General features: G+C 37.5%; 3 long non-coding RNA genes across 3 annotated transcripts in view; 1 reads left to right on the plus strand and 2 right to left on the minus strand.

Moving 5' to 3' along the window:
- The window catches only part of LOC309478015, a 375,776-nt gene that overhangs the window by 315,604 nt on the left and 37,243 nt on the right, over positions 1-22,929 (minus strand). The window lies entirely within an intron of this gene.
- LOC309478007 overlaps positions 16,165-22,929 on the plus strand; it is a 114,329-nt gene continuing 107,564 nt past the window's right edge. The window contains exon 1 of the long non-coding RNA XR_014198745.1: positions 16,165-16,309. This is a non-coding gene — a long non-coding RNA (uncharacterized lncRNA). The remainder of the gene's footprint in view (positions 16,310-22,929) is intronic.
- Positions 20,736-22,535, minus strand: LOC309476956. The gene is made up of 2 exons (XR_014198434.1): positions 22,456-22,535; positions 20,736-21,329 (listed from the first exon to the last, which is right to left on the minus strand). It is a non-coding gene; the product is annotated as an uncharacterized lncRNA (long non-coding RNA).

A 22,929-nucleotide genomic window follows, 5' to 3' on the forward strand; every position in this document is an offset into this window, starting at 1 on the left:
GCCAATTGCAAGAAAACCACGGGCATTTCATTGAATACACAGAAGAAGCAGAAGAAGAAGCGGCGGAGTAATACCGTAAAGGTGCTGCGGTCTCACAATGGAGTCAATGGAGTTGGACAAAAACTACGATAAAACCTGTTGGAATGCATCTTTTTCAGCGATTTTTGATGGAACATATCAGTGAACACCCCCTGACCACTCGGTGAGTTTCATGTCTTTGTAAACGAAAGTTTAATGTGTTTTTAGGACGGAATCTTCCAGTGCATATAGACAACCATTGTGGGGGTGGGGGTGGGGGTGGGGGGGGGAAGCGAAATAAACCTAAAATTCTCGGGACAGCAGCATGTGTCCAAATTTTAATCTTAACCGTTCTATTTCATCAGATACGATCTGTAAACAGGGCTTTAAGTGTAAAATACCAAACTTGTCCTTTAAGTGAACTCCACCAGAGCGCTGAAAAGGCACACAAGCATTATACCTTCGCCCACGACATTGGATTTCATCGTTGGGCCGACGGGTGGTTCCCTACAATAGCTACAGAACTTAAAGATCTCCCTCTTTTTGTTTTCTTTCTTGCTGCATTAAAGATGATATGGTTTAACTTCTGTTTTTGCACAGGCGCAGTGAGGGGAAAAAACACTGAGTTTAGGTCAATCGATTCGTAGCTCTGCTTCAACTGTGTGATATCCTCAAAAAGAGAGTTGCACGAGTCAGAATTCGGCACAAAATGGAATGAAAATCACACAGTGTATGCCCAGCCTTAAGCAGTAGCCCTGTCTTACTCCACGCACTTTGGAATACAACTACAGTGCATATATGTCACCCTGTAGCCCAAGACTGGTTGCCCACTGAAGCTAAGCAGGGCTGGGCCTGGTTAGTACCTGGATGGGAGACCTCCTGAGAAAAACCAGGTTGCTGCTGGAAGAGGTGTTAGTGAGGCCAGCAGGGGGTGCTCACCCTGTGGTCTGTATGGGTCCTAATGCCCCAGTATAGTGACAGGGACACTATACTGTTAAAGAGCACCGTCCTTCGGATGAGACGTTAAACCGAGGCCCTGACTCTCTGTGGTCATTAAAAATCCCAGGATGTCTTTCGAAAGAGTAGGGGTGTAACCCCGGCATCCTGGCCAAATTTGCCCAGTGGCCTCTGTCCATCATGGCCTCCTAATCATCCCCATACTGATTGGCTTCATCACTGTCTCCTCTCCACCAGTAAGCTGGTGTGTGGTGGGCGTTCTGGCGCAATATGGCTGCCGTTGCATCATCCAGGTGGATGCTGCACATTGGTGGTGGTTGAGGAGATCCCCCTTCTATGTAAAGCGCTTTGAGTGCTGAGAAAAGCGCTATATAAATGTAATGAATTATTATTATTATTATTATTATTATTATTATAGGTGGCGGTAACATTCCAAAAGAGCGATACTCCTACATCTTGGATGGTCTGAGGGTGAGTAAATTAATAGCAAATTTTCATTTTTGGGTGAACTATCCCAAAGAGCAACATTATTCAACATATCAATAAACTGGTATCTACAACAGAACCTGGATCTGCTGGATAAATACTGTCTGACCTGGGCCATGAGAGTCAATCTCAAGAAAATTAAAATCATGACCCTTCAGAAAAAATCCAGCTCCCAGAGAACACAACATGTTTTCATATTAGGAACTAACCACATAACTCACTCATTACAGAATAACTATCTAGGTCTAAAATCACCTCCACTGGAAACTTTATCCCAGTAGTGAATGAACTGAGAGATAAGCTCGTAGGGCCTTTATGCCATAAAACAACAATGTCCTATGGAGATTAGAATTTGTCTAAAAATATTGGAATCCGTTATTGAGCCAATTGCCTTTTGTGGCAGTGAGATGAGGGGTCAATTCATTGAGTAATTCAAATCAAGAATTATAAATCCCTGCATTACCAAGAGTTGAGCAAAGGAACCAGTCCCCTCTCTCAGCTGGTCCAGAGCTTCAGTCCTGATGTTTTTAATATCTACTGACCCCTATCACAATGATAATCTGGACCAGAACAATACTGTCACACTGATTAAATCCAGCCAAATTACAGCATAACTGAAACAAAATTATATCACTCATTTGCAGGGGCAGTTCTAGGCCCTTTTTAGGGGGCCCCTATCTGTCGTCTCAGCCCGCCTAAAACTATAATCTGAATGATCAGGCCAATGCTGCTTCCTCAAGAACGTTTCTAATTTTCAAGTGATTTGAAAACATTCAAATCACTTGAAACATTCAAGTGATTAAACATTCAAGTGATTTTAAAGGGTTAATTCACCCAGAAATGAAATTTCTGTCATTAATTACTCACCCTCATGTCGTTCCAAACCCGGAAGACCTTTGTTCATCTTCGGAACGCAAATTAAGATGAAATCTGAGAGGTTTCTGAACCATCCATAGGCAGCAACGTCATTGCAACTTTCAAGGTCCAGAAAGGTAGTAAATATATCATTAAAATAGTCCAAGCGACAAGAACACTTTTTGTGTGCAAAAAAAACTAACAAAAATAACGACTTTATTCAACAATCTCTCCTCTTGCACGTCATTCTCCTACACTGTTGACATAGTAAAAGTGCAGCACTTCCGGGTTCTACGTCAGAACGGCGGATCATTATTGAGCACCACAACACATGCGTGTGATGTTGACGCAGGAGCTAGCCAATAATGAGCCGGCATTCTGACATAGAACCTGGAAGCGCTGCACTGTTTACTACATCAACAGCGTAGGAGAATGACGTGCAAGAGGAGAGATTCTTGAATAAAGTCGTTATTTTGTTAGTTTTTTAGTTCTTGTCGCTTCATAACATTAAGTTTGAACCACTGTAGTCACATGGACTATTTTAACGATTTCTTTACTACCTTTCTGGGCCTTAAAAGTTGCACTGACGTTGCTGCCTCATATACCTTCTGTTTTAATAATGTTAATCAAACAACAAAAGAAAAAGAGAGATAATCCCTCTGTCACACAAGGTTGAAGGAAGAACAAGAAGATGATGATCAAGTTTCAAAAGTCTTTAATAATCCACTTTGAAGGCAATCCAAATAGGCAGACAAACAAAACAACCTCATGATGATGGTAATTGGAAGTAAGAGCTCACACAGAGCTCACAACTAGGTTTTCACTGTTGCTCAGCTGTTTCCTGTCGGCCTGAGTGAATTGCATTTGCAACTCTGTAGGCCTATAGCTTTGTTTTTAAATTCTATGTTCTATCTTTCCTGCCCTTTACATTGCTTACTATAATTTAATCATCATAATATATCTGATATTATCTAATATTGTCTGTCACATTGATCTGACATTGCTAGCTTTAATCTAAATCGATTAGAACATCAAACTCAGTGATGCACTCATTGAGAATCCTGTTGAAAGTGCCCTAGTGATTGGCGATTCTATTACACGTAACGTGAAAATAGAGACACCAGCCACCATAGTCACATGTTTGACGGGAGCCAGAGCACCTGACATCAAAGCCAATTTAAAATTCCTAGCTAATGCTCATTGTAAATTCTCTAAGATTATTATTCACGTCGGCACTAATGATGTTCGACTTCGTTAGTCGGAGATCACTAAAATTAACATTAAAGAGGTGTGTGAACACTGTACTATGCTCTGGCCCCCTTCCTGTTCAACGGAGTGATGAGATACTTAGCAGACTGTCCTCATTCAATGGCTGGCTGTCTAAGTGGTGTCCGCAAAAAAATATAGGGTTCATAGACAATTGGGAAAGTTTTTGAGGAAGACCTGACCTGTTGAAAAGAGATGGTATTCATCCCTCCTGGGATGGTGCCGCTCTTCTCTCTAGTAATATGGCACATAGTCTTAAGGTGATGATACACAGGGCAACTTTTAGAGCGATGTTGCTGGGCAATCTTGCAGAGCGATTGTTGCTTGGGCACTTTCCCATTGAAAATGGGCAAAATACATTTCTATCTGGATAATTCAGATTGGTCATGGGCCCTGTGTCTCACCTGGTTGCCCATTGACGGCAATATTGCCCAGCAACATTGCTCTAAAAGTTGCCATGTGTATCATCACCTGTAGAGCTCAAACATGACAATCTGGGGCTCAGGTCAGGAAGCAGACAGACTGTAATTTATAGTAATATCTTCAGAATTACTGAGAAGTCTTGTTTCAAATATAATTATTTTGAAGTGTTGGTGCTTAATGTAACACTATCTAGTGTAAATGATAAATCCCATTTGACATTTGTGCTGGCTACTGTATACAGGCCACCAGGGCACCATACAGACTTTATCAAAGAATTTGCTGAGTTTCTATCAGAGTTAGTACTGGCTTGCAGATAAAGTCCTAACTGTTGGCGATTTTAATATACATGTAGATAACGAAAAAGATGCATTGCGATTGGCATTTAGAGACATTCTGAACTCTATTGGAGTTCAGGACCTACTCATTGTCGTAATCATACTTTAGATCTAATATTATCACATGGAATCAATGTTGATGCCGTTGAAATTGATGCAACTGATGACATCTCAGATCATTATCTAGTCTCGTGTATACTTAATTTAGCCAAGGCTGTAAAGCCGACTCCGTGTTACAAATATGTTAGACCTATCACTTCTGCCACTAAATATTGCTTTATTAATAATATTCCTGATCAGTTTCATCTCCTCAGCATCCCAGATAGCTTAGAAGAACTCAATATTGCGACAGAAACTTTTGACTCTCTCTTTTCCAGCACTAGACACAGTTGATCCTTTCACTTAAAGAAGCTCAAAGAAAATAGTCCAACACCGTGGTACAACCAGCATACTCAGAGAGCAGCCAGAAAAATATAGCGCATTTTCGCATTTCAAGGAGAGAGAGCACGATTGCGTACAGAAAGGCCTTTCTGTACAACAAACAAAACCTTAGGTAACAGTGGCTACATTAATGAGAAATAAAGCTTCAACCCCAGACGTTTCCAAACAGCACAGCAGTAATGACTTTATGAACTTCTTTACTTACAAGATTGATAATATTAGGGAGAAAATTATTACTATACAACCGTCTACTACAGTATCACATCAGGCAGTGCATTGTAGTCTCCCTGAGGAAAAGTTTTATTCATTCAGTGCTATAGGAGAGGAAGAAAACTTCTTAAATCATCTAAATCGACAACATGTATGTTAGACCCTATACCGACTAAGCTATTGAAAGAGATGCTTCCAGGTGCCATTGATCCTCTTCTTAATATCATTAATTCATCTTTGTCATTAGGATACATACTAAAAACTTTTAAGCTGGCTATTATTAAAATCGCTTGTTAAAAAAACGCAACTTGATCCCACAGAATTAGTCAATTACAGGCCGATCTCGAATCTACCTTTTTTGTCAAAGATATTAGAAAAGGCAGTATCCTCACAACTATGTTCCTTTTTAGAAAGAAATGCGCGGATTTCCAGTCAGGATTTTGACCGTAGACCGTACCATAGTACTGAGACAGCTCTCATTAGAGTCACAAATGATTTGCTCTTATTATCCGATCGTGGTTGTATCTCCTATTAGTGTTACTGGATCTTAGTGCTGCATTTGATATCATTGACCACAATATTCTTTTAAATAGACTCAAAATGATGTTGGCATGAGTGGAATTGCATTAGCTTGGTTTAAATCATACTTATCTGACCGTTATCACTTTGTAGCAGTAAATGAAGAGATGTCTTATCGATCACAAGTTCAGTACGGAGTACCACAAGGCTCAGTACTAGGACTGTTACTGTTCACTTTGTACATGCTACCCTTAGGAGATATCATTAGGAAGCATGGAATTAGTTTTCACTGTTATGCTGATGATACTCAGCTCTATATTTCTTCACACCCTGACGAAACTTACCAATTCACAAAATTAACGGAATGCATTGCTGATATAAAAAAAACTGGATGACTAGTAATTTCCTACTACTTAATTCTGAAAAAACAGAGATTCTAATTATTGGACAAAAAACGTCCTCACGTAATAACCTAGAATACTATCTAACACTTGATGGCTGCTCTGTCAAGTCTTCGTCATCGGTCAGGAACCTGGGTGTGCTCTTTGATACCAATCTTTCATTTGAAAGTCACGTTTCTAGTATCTGTAAAACCGCATTCTTCCATCTTAAAAATATATCTAAATTACGACATATGCTTTCAATGACAAATGCGGAACAATTAGTTCATGCGTTCATGAAATCAAGGCTAGATTATTGTAATGCTCTTATGGGTGGTTGCCCTGCACGCTTAATAAACAAACTAGTCAAGTCAAGTCAAGTCACCTTCATTTATATAGCGCTTTTAACAATATAGATTGTTTCAAAGCAGCTTTACAGTGATAATAGGAAATTAAAGTAACAGAGATTGTTTTGGCTTTATAGCAGCTCTAGAATAAAGTTATTGTCCAGCCAAAGTTAGTTTTGATTGATTCACTTCCTTTGCAAAGATCATTAGTTGTTAACTTAGGGGTATCACAACACCATTCTAACAGAAAACCATTAACATTTACATTTATGCATTTGGCAGACGCTTTTATCCAAAGCGACTTACATTGCATTTCAAGGTATCAGTTCTTGCTTTTCGAACCCATGACCTTGGCATTGCAAGCACCAACGCTCTGCTGTTTGAGCTACAGGAAAGCTGTAACGCACTCTGGCCCGTTCATCCACACAACAACAGTGCCTGGTGGCTCGAGAACGCAAACCTTGAAATAGGTTCGAAGGTGCAAGCCTTAAAAAAAAAAAAAAAAAATCTCTGCACAAACTTCAAAAACGCGAACCTGTGAGAACGCTGACAGCGTACACATGCGTATTGCGTGTTTAGTCTATAGGTATGTGCGTTTGAATATATATGTGTGCAGGCGTGTAGTCTTTCTTCACAAATTGACCTCAACAAATTACTAGTTTGGCCTTAAAAATGTATAATACTGAATTATTTATCGCTTCCAGGTAGCCATGTGAACTGTAATTATTTTGACAACGTTTTATCTGTACAGAGATCTGTTCTCAATTTAATAATTTCTTCATTGTTCATACTGATTTAACTTGTTTACTTTTTTCTTCCAGGGATTAAATGTGTTATTAAATGTAGCTTTCAAAAGAAAAAAAGACGACTTGACTTGACCTTACCTCCCCTGTGGGCAGGGAGTGATTTCCGTAGCATCCCTCTCCATTGGACTGGGCATGTTTCCCCAGCATTAACAACACTGGTCATGGCTGAAAACAATGGGAATTGAGATCCAAAGCACTCTTCCCAGTGAAATGTCACGTTTAAGGAAAAGTAGCTACGACCATCCCCAGAGTAAGTCCTGTCCCTTCCATCCCATTTGCTATGGAGGACTACCCCTCTGGCTTACTTGAGGTGCTGGGTAGGTTACGACATTGTGAGAGCAGTTGCCAAAAGGGCACGCCAACACAGCTCTTTCCATAGTGTCCCTAATACGTCAGTATCGACATTACGTCGAACGTGACTGACTGAATGAATGGGAACATCTAGGTTACTAATGTAACCCCCGTTTCCTGAAGGAGGGAACGGAGACGTTACATCCCCCCTGCCACAGCCCTGAACCACTGCTGAATGGCCAGGATTCTGTCTTGGCTCCTCAGCAAAACATGAATGAAGTGAGTAACTCCGGTCATTTTTATACCCGTATGTCCGGTTAGGTGTGACTCACTGCAAATCTCACTGGCCAATGTTCATTGGCTGTTTCTGTTACCACTTGGAGGTGATTGGGCTCCCAGGCGAGACCCCAATACGTCAGTTTCGACGTAACATAGTAACCTGGACGTTTGTTGGGGATTCCCTGTTCTAGATTGATTTCCATAATTTCCCTACATTTTTCCTACATTAACCGTTACTATTATAATCTAATATTGTTTAGATTAAAAAAATTAATCAGCTGTTTCTAAAAGAAAAAATACAGTATAATCAGTCTTCAGAGATGCTTATCAGTCCCCTATAACTGCTAACTCATCAGGCTTGTCCATTTTTTCAGCAATGTCTTTAAACTTTAACAATTATTACTTTAACAAAACAGTCTAGAACCGTTTTAATGTGTTCTCAATTTAATAATTTCTTCATTGTTCATGATTGATTTAACTTGTTTACTTTTTTCTTCCAGGGATTAAATGTGTTATTAAATGTAGCTTTCAAAAGAAAAAATGTTAGCGCAATTTTCACAAGCATGTGTTACATTTTCAAAACTCTTAGTACCAACATCACACCAGATTCTCAAAAGTGCACTTTTTCAAACATATTAGCATGTTTTCAATTGTGTTCAAAATCACAAAGTATCATTTTCACAACACAAAATAAATGTTTCTTCTATATAAACATTTCATTCAAAGTAACTGCCTTTCATAAAGCTCTTACTATCAAACTTTTGATTTGCATCTCTTTTAGTTCAGTTTTATACATTTTTCTTTTATTTAATCCAACTGATCTTAATGGTTAAACAATGAATAGTTTAGAACACCTATTGATTTCTATAGAAACAGATTCTATAGATATCTACTAGTTTGCCATTTACAAGATGGATAAACAGATGTAATGAATATAAGTGATTTATCTTAGATGCATCAGAATTGCATTTAATGCATTGTTGCTTTTAAATGAACTAATTGTTACAGTTTTTCTCAATCGATTTGACACATTTCTCCAAACTCAGGTCACTGTTCTCAAAACAGTTTTAACACCGTAATCTGAACACTTTGTAATTGTCCTAAAGAGGTTGTAAATTTTCCTTCATTTCATGCACATTACAAATCACATGCATCATTTTCTCAAAACACTGTGCACAAAATTATCAAATGTTTTCACAGTAGTTCATACAGCCAACCAAAACTTTAAAATATCAGGAAAAAACAATTGCAGCTCTTTTAATTGGTTTTACAAAAATCACAATCATTTGTGCACCATTTTTCCAAACACAACAAACAAAACTCTGTTATTTGTTAAATTCTCAGTTGCACTTGGAATGCTCTCAATTAGCTCCAAATAAATATCTGCTGAGTTAGTAATGCACACAACACAGGAAATGCACATTTCCTAATTGTTTACACAGCTATTTCAATTACAAAAACTATAAAAGGGGAAAAGAAAAACAAAACAAAAAAGAAGAAGATTCGGAAAAGGAAGAGGTGTAAGAGTGAGATGTTTTGTAGATGATAGAGGAAGGGTAATATTGAGAGAGAGGAACAGTGGAAGAGGTAGAAAGAGATGAGGGGAAAGGAATAGATGGTATAGGAAGAGGAGATAGAGCAAGAAGAGTTGAGGATGTAGGAAGAGGGAGAAGAGATGGTAGAGTGGAAGGCAATGGTATTAGTGGAAAGAGCAAGAGAAGAAAATATAAGAAGACATGTACAGAGAGGAAGGGGAGAGCAAGGTGTAAGAGGAGGGAGGAGAGGTTGAAGGATAAAGTACAGACAGGTTTCAAATGAAATCCTAATTGACCATGTCATAAATGATGGTCTTTCCTTGAGGGAAGCTGGACAGAAAGTTCAGCCCAATATAAACATTGTGCCCCAATGTCCCTGGAGAACACGATTAAAAGAACATGAAAAATATTTCATTCTTGTATTTGTCTATCTACAGCTGAATTTGTTTTCAAATCAACAGAAAGCACACTTATAGTTTTGATGTTACTATTTATTTTGATAAATGCATTACTAGAATAAAATGCAGTGCTTCATTATGCAGTGAATGCTGAAATGTTTTGCCACCCCGGTGTTTGCTGTGTTAATTGTTTTGAGAGCAACTACATTAATTTGGACGAATGTGTCAAATCAATTGAGAAAAACTGTAAAAGTACTAAATTGAAAGAAGATCATATTGTCGTGTTTCGGTGATTATAAACCAAATGTTCTCGTAACATATTACAACAGTTGTGTGTTTTGAAACAATTATGTGGACTGAAAATGTGTACACCTGTAATGAAAGCATGATCAGGTTTTGAAAGCGTGATCAGTGTGATCAATTTGGATGTTTGTACTAAGAGTTTTGAAAATGCACACCTTACTTGTGAAGATAGTCCCAAAGCAGAAAAAAAAATTAAATTAAAACCTTGCCTAAACCATAAAAAGGGTTTCTTGAACGTTTCTCTGTGGGACAGCGTTGTTCTTATAGGAATGACTATAAGACTCATTTTTGACAACATTTTATTTTGTTACATGAACTGGGTATTACATCATTGATTATAAAGCATAATATTACAGAAGCAGTCCTGGTTGCCTCATTCATGTCAGTGCGAAAGAAAGAAAGAAAGAAAGAAAGAAAGAAAGAAAGAAAGAAAGAAAGAAAGAAAGAAAGAAAGAAAGAAAGAAAGAAAGAAAGAAAGAAAGAAAGAAAGAAAGAATTATATAGGTACAAAATATAATTTCTAGTTTTTCTTGAAGAACATTTGACTGAAGCATGTGAAATCTTTACTGACCCAGTAATCAGATGTAGCTGCATTTTTATATCAAACAGACTCTACACTGAGTACTGAGTGAGCAAATGACATCAGTGCAATTCTCCACCATACCAGTACTCATTTCCCTGTTAGATACATTCAGAACAGTAGTGAACACACTAAAATTCAATTTAAAGATTAAATAAATTACTCATAGAAGTATCTTCCATGTCCATGAAACATCCTACAATTATGTCATTATTGTTTTATAAAATAATGAACAGGTCCACTCATAATAATCCAACTTGACAGCAAATAACTGTCACGCTATTCTTCTGTGGCTGTTCTTTGCTTTCTCTTTGAAAGAGCTGTTCAGAAAAAGTGAAACTGATGGTGTCTGTAAGGGGGAATACCATGTCCTTATTATGCATGCATATTAGGTTATTTCCAAAAGCATCCACACTTACTGGATACAAATTGAACATAAAATGTCAAGTAATTCACAATATTTGTGACAGAGGAAACATATATATGTTGCTTTTATAGCATTCTTCTGGAAGACTTCTTTCTTTGTTTATAAACAAACAATTTCACTTTTTAAATATAGTTGTGTTGGAAGTTAACAAAGAAATAGTTACTGCTGCAGGTAGTGGTAATCAACAGAGTTACAAAATGCACAATAGACTAACAACAATTTGATAATTAGCCCCTACATTTTAAGTTTTAAGTCTATTAAGTCTATCTAGAATTTACTTACTTCATCTCATTGAGCCATTCATTGTTGCTTCTTGTGTTGCTACATCTTGTTCCTTCAGTGCTGCACTTCTCTGAGCTCTTCAACAGACATGTTCAAACACTAACAAAGACATTTGTTGGCTCAGAAACCTACCTGTAGTACAACCACACCAATTTCCACTGAACTCCTCAGTTGACGTCTCAAGCAAACTGTCTATTGCTCCACATCCTTCCTCCTGCTGCATGTAGTCTAATCCGAATTCTAAGAATACGGAAAAAAGTGACTTCCTTGGTTGCAGAAGCGCATCAGCAAGACCTCTGTGCTCGTCTGTACGTCTTTTTGAGAGTGTGTCGGGTGTGCGGGTGGCCAGAGTTTATCGGCTCTCTATAAATTTCCCCTGGGTCTCTCCCTTCACCTGGCTGGGAATTGTGTGTGTTAGTCACCTTACAAGGGACAGTCCCTTTAGACAATATCAATAAGCATCTTAGCTCACAGGCAATACCTTGGACAGGGACACTTGCACAATTCGAAAGTTGAATTTAGCTGAGGTATCTTTTGCAGGAGACTTATAATATTACAGAAGCAGTCCTGGTTGCCTCTTTCATGTCAGTGTGAAAGAAAGAAAGAAAGAAAGAAAGAAAGAAAGAAAGAAAGAAAGAAAGAAAGGTTTGTTTCCAATTTATTACATTTGGAGTTTGGTGCATACATTTTTTGGGTGAATAAAAAATAATTATTAAAATGAAAGATATTCTCTTTTAAAAAAAAAAGAAAAAAAAGAAAGGATAAAATTTTTTTGAAAAAGAAGAATTGTAAAAAAAGAAGAAGCTTTTTTTCATTCTCATTTGGTGTGAAATTAATGAATATTTCATTGTCTCAACAACTCATTTTTTTCTTGACTCTTTTTATTTGCTTGTAACTGATAAATGAGACAACAGAACAGTTTAGGGCCAAAGATACATACTTTAAGTTAAGAACAATTTATTAAAACATAAAATAAAATAAAAAAACAGTTTTGTTGTCTATTGTGTGTGATGGAACAAAATGATGACTAAAAGCAGTTTCAATAATGAAGGGCATGTGAAACAGTTATATCTAGTCAAGTCAAGTCAAGTCACATTTATTCATATAGCTCTTTAGTCTTTTTATAATACAGATTGTTTCAAAGCAGCTTTACAGAGATAACAGGAAAAGAATGCAACAAAATTTGTTTCCAGAAGAAAATAGCGTCACAGTCCAGCTTAAGTAAGTTCAGTGATGTTTCATTTTTGTTGTAAAAAAGTTATTAATTTAGTTCATTTATATATACAGCTGCTCTGGAGAAAACCGTGATGTCATCATCCAGCTCAGTTCAGTTCTCATACAATGGTGTCAATGACGGCAGATCAATAATATTGTTGAATATTAAATTAAAATCTAGTGGCAAATGTATGCCTTGAGAGCATTACATCATTCTGTATCTCATTCAGTTCATGTATTTATTTGACCTTCTGTGGGTTCTGCACTGATGTCATCATTTTGCTGTCCCCTAGAAGGCTTCTATTTGCATAAACATTTTGGTGAATCATAAAGTACCATGCCATCTAAGAGAGAGAGTGTGGCATACAGGAAGTCAAAGCAAAGTTTGCGCATATTACGTACAGGAAGTCAGCGCAATGTTCATCACCACCCATCCTCCTAACTGGTAGATGGGGCTTTTTTTGTCTTTGATGTTGCCTGGTCAGGTCTAAAGTCAGGATTATTTGGATAATGCTTTTCACAACACACATACTGTAGTTTTAAATCATTACCGGTATCTTGTCGTACACATTTTTTATAGAATGATAGATTTTTGATTAGTTCAGTAGCAAGGAGCAACAAAAAAGAAAAAGAAAAAAAATTGGTGGAGAAAGATATAGGGGATAAAAACTTTGGATGAACCAGGCTACACTGAGGGCCAGTTTTACTCTGGCTATACATAATGTCAAAATTAGTTAGCTTCAGTATCTTGATGTACGTACAGTATGTACAATAACTGTACAGAATGGACCATAAGAATTAAGTGTCTGAGATTTGTGAGGTTACTTGTGAAAGACTGAAAGGGCATGCAGACAAATAATCCTTGAGATATGACGGCCACTTGGCACAGGTTGCAATTGTAGTCGTGGGACAGAGACATATAGCAGGGGGAGTCCTATTTTTTGTTACCATGGTTTCAGTTTCACACCTGTTCCTTATTTCATTGTTCATCATCCCTGTGTATATACGCACTTAGTTTTCTCAGTTTCTTTGTTCGGAGTTGTTAATGGTAGTTGTGTTGTGTGCGTTAATGGTAGTTGTGTTGTGTGCTTAAAGTATCTTGGTGTTCATTATAGTCTCCTTGTTCCTTTCATTTTGCATTTATTGTGGTTCGCACTACAGCCCGTGACACATGGCTGACAATAATTCTGCTTGAGGGCATGTTAATATTTTTAAGTAATTGCCAGATGACATCAGAGGAACATCTGGGGAAAAAATGAATAGAACGCACAAGACTCTTGACAAACTTTTTAGATAGTTTTTTCTTTAGCTGTGTTGAATTGACTGTACTGTAAATGCATCAGTCACAGTGGTAATCATGACAGCTTAGGCTAATACTAACAAAACGAAGAAGTAACTATCTGCCCCTAAAATTCCCCAGCTCAAAAGTAGGGGGGCAGAATTGTGGTTTCAATGAATCTACATTGAAAAGCAAAGAAGAAAAAAAAAACTGTATTCTCCCCACCCTAGAGGAGCCAGTAAACTCAATGCAGGTCATCTTTACTGTTGAAATAACTGACCTCCCACCGTTTACAAAGATATTTACTTGCTTATCTTTGCAAAAGGAGCATCTGCAATAGAATTTACTAGTAAATTTCTTCAATAAACCGACACTCTCTCTATCCCAAATATACTCTACACACAACTTGACAAGATCTGCGCTTGCCACTTAACGAATAAAGAATAGCATCTTTAACAATAAAATTAAAACAGCAGTGTGTAACACATATTAGGAATTTATATACCCGCACAATGGAATTTACATCAGACCAAAGTGCATTCTAGTGAAAGAGGTGAAAAGAATGTAAAAGGAATGCTGTATATGCTCTCAAAAACAAAGCAAACAGTCCCTCATGCCTTTCCAAACCCGCAAAACTTTTGTTTATCTTCGGGAACACAAATGAAGATCTTTTTAATGAAATCTGATGAGCTTTCTGTCCCTCCATTGACAGCCTTATTATTACAACCCCAGAAAGGTATTAAAGACATCATTAAAGTAATCGGTCACACATTACAATAAGGTTTCATTTGTTAACATTAGTTAATGTGTTAACTAACATTATTAACTAAACATGAGCACATGATTTGTTACTGTATTTGTTCATCTTTGTTAACGTTAGTTAATAAAAATACAGCTTTCATTGTTTGTTCATGTTAGTTCACAGTGCATTAACTAATGTTAACAAATACAACTTTTTTTTTAACAATGTAGGCTATTAGTAAATGTTAAAATTAACATTAACAAAGATTATTAAATGCTGTAGAATTTCAGTTCATTATTAGTTCATGTTAATAACTAATGTAGTTCACCCAAAAATGAAAATTCTGTCATCATTTACTCACCCTCAAGTTGTTCCAAACCTGTATGACTTTCTTTCTTCTCCTGAACACAAAAGAAGATATTTTAAAGAAGTTTGGTAATTAAACAGTTGCTGGTCCCCATTGACTTCCATAGTATTTTTTTTTTCCTACTATGGAAGTCAATGGGGTCCATCAGTCGTTTGGTTACCGACTTTCTTCAAAATATCTTATTTTGTGTTCAGGAGAAGAAAGAAAGTCATACAGGTTTGGAACAACTTGAGGGTGAGTAAATGATGACCGAATTTTCATTTTTGGGTGAACTATCCCTTTAACTAATGAAACCAAATTGTGAAGTAATACCAAGTAATCCATGCGACTCCATTTAACCTCAATTTTATGAAACAAAAAACAAAAAAACATGATACCATGAAAGCACACAGCTAAACACAAACACATCACAAGACAAAACATGACATGAAAGCACAAAACACACAGACAGAAGAGCACACGAGAATGAGCAAATGCACATTCCATGCGCTCACGACAGAAGACAAACACTCGGAGCATGAATGTCCGAATCCCGACTCAGAACCGATACCAAACATGACATGAGTGTCGGAATCCGAACACCATGCTCCGAACATGAGGCACACAGACAGACAGACAAGGAAATACAGGAGTGTCAGGGATCTGTCACAAAACCAAGAATAAACTAAACCGAAGTGACAGAACCCTGACAGTGTCAACATCATCCAGCTGAAGTACCCATGATCGCCACCAGAGGGCACTCCTTCCATCATGATGCTAACTCATCATGAACTCCATTTCCCAGAACCCATTGCCTGACTCATTATATGTGATTATGTTCAGCTGTGTGTGATTACCATGTTTAGCTCTGCCTTTATATGCCCTGTTTCCACTAATTCATTGCACAGTTTTGTTATTATGAGAGTTCTTTCCTGGTTTTAATTTTTTTCCTGTTCTTTAGATTACCTTGTTTGCCTGTTTTTCTTGGACCTTGCTGTATGTGTGGATCGTTTTTTGACCCTGTGCCTGTTTATGGATTATGACTGTGGATGACCCTAAATAAAAGCTGCATTTGGATCTTCAACCTGTGCTTCAGAGCAGTTTTGTAACAATAGTTAACTATGCAGGACAAATGAGTTACATTAGTGTAACTCATTTACATGAGTTATTACATTAGTTACATCAGCTACTACTATTAACATGCATGGGGAAAAAAAAGCTTAACTAATCAGTAAGTAATATCAAAGTTAGGACTAAGATAGTTAGTTCTTCTTAATATTAAAATGCATCATAATTACTAAGTGTTACTTAGTCACTCTATAGTCACTAATGTAGAACTACATTAACACTTCTGTAAAACCTAACACTAGCTACGTTTACATGGACACAATCGGAATGAAATCAATCCGATTGATGAATCCGAACAAGGTGTTAACATGAATCATAAATAAAGTAATCGGGTTGATGTGCGCGTTTATATGTCACAAGTTTCAAATCGGATCTGATGTTTTGACATGCGCACATTACACGAATATACAGAGTTTACCGCTTTTCGCGCATAAATATTCTCCTCTATTGGTTCTTTATTTGTTTTAAAAAGCAGACGTAATATTAATTCGTCTCTGGTCATAATTTAGAGCATATTAACCGTTTTGCCGTGCTGCTTATTGATCACGCAGTAAAAATGCCCCTCCCCGCGGCCAAAACCAGTCGTCGGTGGATGAGAATCCAAAACAAGGACTGGTGGGACGTTGTCCTGCTTCACTTCACAGACGCGCGAGTGAAATTAGAATTTTAGAATGACGGGAAACTTATTAATATGACACTTTATTAAACAGGAAGAACAGCTCGTTCCGTGCATCATACGTCATTACGCTAGTTAACGTCATTGCACATGCGCAGTCCTTTCAGTTTCGGTTTTCAATCCGATCAAGTGTTTACATGTTCTCTCGATCGGATTACAAAAGGGATAAACCACCCCTTTCAATCCGATCGAAATTTCATTCGGATCAAGGTCAATCGGATCGATTAAGGTGTTTACATGAAGGTTTTTTAGTCCGATTGAGCCGTCAATACGATTATAAGTGTCCATGTAAACGCAGCTACTGAAAGTTACTAAAGTAAATGAGTACATTTAACTTATTTATTTTTTAAAGTTCATTTAACTTATAAAATATGTGATATTAACTCAAAAACTGCAATGTATTAAGCAGAACTTAAACCGAATAAGTTATGAATAACCTATTTGTTATTTTAGCTCTAAACATTTAAATTTAATTAATTTAATCTAGTTTATGTTTATGGTTGAAAATAAAATTAATATTAAAAGTAAATTAGAAACCAGTGAGTGGGTTTACAATTTCTAATTTCTTTTAAATTTTATTTTGCAAGAAATTACTTTTGTATAAGGCCTATACTTTTATAGTTTTCATAGCGCATGAAATAAACACATAAATAAATACATTTAAAGTTTTCAGCTTCATTCGAAGCATTTAGGTCTCTTTACGGCGTTCTCCCTCACGCACCGGAAAACCCAGCGTATTTATTTAAATCTGCCACAGCTCACACGGAGTAACTCGGAACAGGATGGTGGCCATGAAGAGATTTAACAGGTAAGCACGGCAAACTGCTTTGTCCTCTTTAGAGCACTTTTATTCGTTTAACGTTGTACTGTCGTGACTCTTCATCTTAAGCTCCGAAGACCGACTAGCTAAAGTACTTACTACTGTAGTAAGTTATGTAATTTGTGTCACGTCATAGAAACGACAAGCCAACTCATAGAAACGACAAGCCATTGCATTTACTCAGAGATTTTTTTTAATCAGCGGCAGACAGTAGTTGTGCTGTGAGTACACAACAGTTTTGTCAGTGGAAAAGTAATTTATATTTGTGTGTGTTTTGTCACATTTTTACAGACAAGTGTGTCCCGCGCAATTTTGGATATTTATCAGTGAGGACGAGACTGACTGACTCCACTAACCGTCATTCACACGGCAAAAACTAAAGAAATAGGTAGCCTAATACAAGCTGACATACTCTTTTATTTATTATGCTGTGAGTAAACCACAGATTCGTCAGTGGAAAATTTATATTTTTCTGTGTTTTCTCATTTTAGCGTAGACAAACGTGTCCCGCGCAATTTTGGATATAGCCGTGAGGAGACTATCATCCAGTAGCGCGGGAAGGGGGGTGCTGCGGGGGCTGCAGCCCCCTCGTCATAGCATCAGCACCCCCAAGTAGGGGGCTGTGGACTAACATAATATTGTACCTTAAAAAACGTGAAATAAAAATAAATAAATGGACAGCGTTAACTAACTCTCTTATGCCTAATGTAGTGAGTGTTCAAGCTACGGAGAAAATGAAATAAAGTTTGAATTTGTCATGCTTTGTTCCGATCAGAGCACGTGAGCGGAGAGCGCATTTCTGAATATTCTGCTCCCTCGCTCATTCCGCTCAGGGTCGCTCGCTCAACCCAGAATATGTGGAATAAGGGCTGCCTCCGACTAAAGTTTTTTTCTAGTCGACTAGTAGTTGTTCATTTAGTGGACAAATCGCCCCTTTATATTCATTTTATAACTTTAATAGGCTAGCCTATATACAGGAAAATGCGTGTGTACATAATATAGCCGAACTCAAGCGCACGGCCGCACGCAAAGATTTCCACAAAGAACCGGCAAAAGTATTAATGTGACAAAAATAGCAAGGAGACATTTAATTGTTTATTAATAAACTGGTGTTTTCTGTGTCGCTGCAAAGATGAAGTTGGCGTGGGGACTCGCATGAACGTCAGAGAGAAATGCATGTGAAATGTGATAATTACATAATCAGAGTGTAGCCTATTTCTTTGCGTTTTGAATAGTTTCGTTTAAAAGTAGACATTTCAAGCTTTCTATAATAGATAGCCTATATTTCTCAAATCTGTGAGGCACAAGCTGAGTTTCGGCGCCCTCCAGTTCACGTGCAATGCAAGTGATTGTGCCGGCGCCTTATTACATTGTCTGCTATATATTTGCTACTTATTTATTAAATACAGGCAATTGGTTGATAAAACATTGATCAAAATTAAGATACAATTTATACAAAACGAAAATATTTTAAAAATAGTCTTTCTACAAAACAAAACTCAATGAAGTGGTCAAAATCATGTCTTACTCCATGTCTCCAGCCATATTGCATCTCATGATGTATCTTTATCTTTTCATGCTGCATATGCTCACTTTCATAATCAACATTGCTTAAATAAAAAAATAACATTAGCCTATAATATTTAAACAAATATGAAACTAAATGTTTTCTTTAATGGCTACAACATATATACAGTACAGAGAAATTTCATGTCTTGTCGTCAGCCACAACATAATGACGTCACATATTTTCCAACCCAGCCCTCAGCCCCCCTCGCATGAAACAGCTTCCAGCGCGCCTGCTATCATCCACCGACCGACATTCACCTGGCAAAAACTAAATAAAAAAGTAATACAAGCTGACCAATTCCTTTATTTATTATGCTGTGAGTCCATGGTTCGAATTACGTGGGTGCCAGTGGGAGCTGAGCTCCCATAGAGAGAGGATGAGCTCCCATGAAAGCAGTAAAATCATACACCTGTGGGAGTCTCTAAAAATCATTGGCACCATTATTTTAAATTACAAATAAAGCACTCTTTCCTTCAGACTACTGTACCGTGACTTAAAATATAGGACAAGATGCCAAACACATGGATCTCGCAGGATCTCTGATCGTCATCACACTACATCCTTATGCTTCACTTTCTGCCTGGACTTTTACTGACTTTTCTCAACTCACAGAAGTGACGTCAACGTCCGATCTAGCAGTAGCATAACCCATCAGGCAAGTGTTATTTTAACATAGGCAGAGCCCATCTACGGAGAGCCTGGCTACTCCCTATTAATTCCTATTGTACCGAATTTTGGTTGTGGTTCCCATGAGTGCAAAATGAATGGGAGTCTATGGAGCTAGAAGGCTAAATTTGTCTCTTTTACCCGATTGCCGTTGAGAAATCTCAGATTTGATTGTAGGTTTTGCAAGTTCAACATGGGTTATAGGTCGAAAGTTGAATGAATGAGTACTTATGTCCTTTCGATTTCTTACAGGTTGAGTTGTTGTTGCCCATAACACGCTAGCATTCTGCTAATGAATGCTGATTGGTCAGTGAAGGACTGATTACGACCAGAAGAAAGTGCAGAGCGCGAAAGCACCAAAGTGACTGAAGGATTGCCGTAAAGCAATATCTCTGGTCGTACGATGTGTATGACGTCATTGACATTTTAAAAGACTTTTTAAAGCAAATAAGTGACTCTAAAAAATCGAACACCCAGCAATGTGTAATTTCTTTGCATCTCCTTTCGAATACAACATTCAAATTACTAGACAAAAAATTATATCCTGAGAAAAGTGGATTTTGAGGAGTATAGCTCTATTGGGTTGTTAAGTCGTGACGTAACCACTCTCCGATAATACTCTTTCCGGGTCCAAAGTCCAGGTCCTCTCTACCTACCTACCGCTTTCGCTAGTGTTTTGGTTATTATTGAGTGTTTTTACAATGCCGCAGTGCTGTGTCCCGTGTCCCGAGCTAACTCACTTCAACCTCGTAAATCTTCTTTTTCATTGATGCCTGGACTCTACCCTTAATTATGCCACCTGAGTGATGAGCTACACTAACCACTCTGTTGGTGTTAAAGGAATTTAAACCCTTTTTGACCGCCAAGGGTGCCTCACTAAGAAGGACGTGATCGTAAATAAATGTACAGGTTCCACCATTGTTATTTCTGGACGAGAGGAGCGCTTGGACCCGGAAAAGGCTAAACGTCACGCGTGACGTCAGACTTAACAATCGGATAGACCTCCATTCATTCTGCACTCGTCCTGTGAGCGCCCTCATATGGAACCAGAGTGGAACTGCAACCAGTTCAGAAGTCGGAAGTTTACTGAGAGTGGAAGTTCTCCCCTTATTAGACATTCTCTGGACCAACTCTTTCCAAAGGTGGTTTCTTTCATTTGCTGTCGTTTTTATCACGCTGATGTAAGTTCAAGTGTCTGTTTCAAAAATAAGTTGGTTTTTAGTTAGTTTTGTGATGCTATAAAAACGGTGGTGTAACGTCATGATTGACTGCTGTGATTGACAGGTTCTCTGAGCGAAGTAGTCACTGAAGCACCAACGGACATTTTTTTTCGGGATCTTCGGAGGACTGAGGAGATTGTATTTACTTTATTTTAACAAGCCTCTTGTCGTACTGCAATACATTTTTTAAAAAGTGCACTCAGGGAGAGTGCATTCTGCGAGAGTGAGGGCGGAGCGTTGATTTTGCGGCTTTACTTCCTGCTTACTACTGCACAGGTCTGGTCCCGAGATCACCACTGCGCAGACTCAAGTTCCAAGATGTCAGTGCCATATGACACAGGGACACTGCAGCTTCAGTTCTCACCAATGGAAGAGAGCGAAGGGGCGTTGTCCATCTTTTTTTACAGTCTATGTTTTGAACCAATAAACGGAACAAAAGGCAGTTGAAGAATGACGTGTATAATTCAAATATTTATCTGACTCCAATATAATTAATCTGACTCCATTAAAGTTGTTGTTATTCTTCAACCTCTTATTCTTTTTTTTTTCAGTTATTTTTATTACCATTTTCCAACAGTTTTATACAAATCACTTACATATACAATTTGTATATGTATGAATGTAAACAGAAAACAAAACAAAACGTAAAAAAAAAAAGAAAAAAATCCTGCACACACTTGAAGTGTTAAGTAAAAAATATATCAAATCAGGTATTAGGAGGGCCGTCCAAATTTACTTGTTATAATAATTAATAAAAGGTTTAGTTGCCAAATTGAGTAAAATGTTTGTTCTTTCTTCCTTAAAGAATATAAAAAATTTTCCATTTGCAAATATTGCATTACGTCATAAGGTTTTGATGAGTAGGAGGAATTTTACTTTTCCAGTTTAGTAAAATTAGACGTCTGGCTAGCAACATCACAAAACACAATACATTAATTTGTGAGCTGTTCAAATGTATATCTGTACAACACCAAATAGTGACATTACTGGATCTGCTGGGAGTCTAACATTAAAAATTGCTGACAAAGTCTCAATTATTTTAGACCAATAGAGGGTGATGTGGGGACAGTTCCAAAATGTATGTGACAATGAAGCAGGGGCATAGCCACAACGTTCACAAGAGGCGTCCACTCCTGGATACATCCTGGACAGTCTTTGTTTGGAAAGGTGCAATCGGTGCAGGATTTTAAATTGCAGCAGACCGTGTCTGATACAGACTGAAGAGGAGTGGACCCGTTCTTGAGCTTCGATCCATTGGTCGTCTGTGATGTTTATTCCTAAGTCTTCACTCCAAGCATCCTTTATATGGTCAAGTGTAGTTGTATTATCTATCTGTGAAAGGTAATTATATATTCTAGAAATAGATCCTTTTTTGAGTGGGTTGTTCAATAATACATTGTTCGTAGGACATACTTCAGGCTGATTGGGAAAAGAGGGAAATGTTACTTTAGTAAAGTTGCGCATTTGCAAGTATTTAAAAAAGTCTTTGTTATCAATATTCAATTTATGTATTAATTGTTCAAATGTTGGAAATATTTTGTCAATGAAGAGGTCTATAATTGTGTGCACTCCTTTAAGGTCCCATTGTTGAAATGTTTGACCTGAAAACAGCTTATGTGCTTGATTACCAGTTATTGGTGTAAGGACTGATCAACCTCTTATTCTTAAAAGGTAAAAGTCTTTCTTAGAACTGATAGGAAAACGTAGGATTTAACCTGAACGTTTAGCTAACGTACTCGGTTAATAACGTAACCTTGGTTCCCTGAGAGTAAGGAAACGAGTATTGCGTAGCTATACGCTATGGGAAAACTAAATAAACATTTGGCCTATGCTAAAGCTATTAAATAGCAGTCCCAAACTGTTTGTATTATGTTTTGTATTTGTATTTGTATTAGTTTTTGTTAATACAATGTTGGTATGAGCCACCACAGTCATTTAAAAATATAAAAAATAACACAGAGTGAAAATAAAATGGCATTTTGGGGTTATGGAAACGACAGTTACAGTGAATACACAATACTAACAAGAACTGTTAATGAAACATGGAAACTGCTCCTGGTGAATAGAATGAAAATCATACCTGCCTGCAAATCCTTCTCAGCTAACACACGACATACCAGTAACGTGAT

Source organism: Leuciscus leuciscus (assembly GCF_965113295.1).
Source record: "Leuciscus leuciscus genome assembly, chromosome: 16".
NCBI lineage: Eukaryota > Metazoa > Chordata > Actinopteri > Cypriniformes > Leuciscidae > Leuciscus > Leuciscus leuciscus.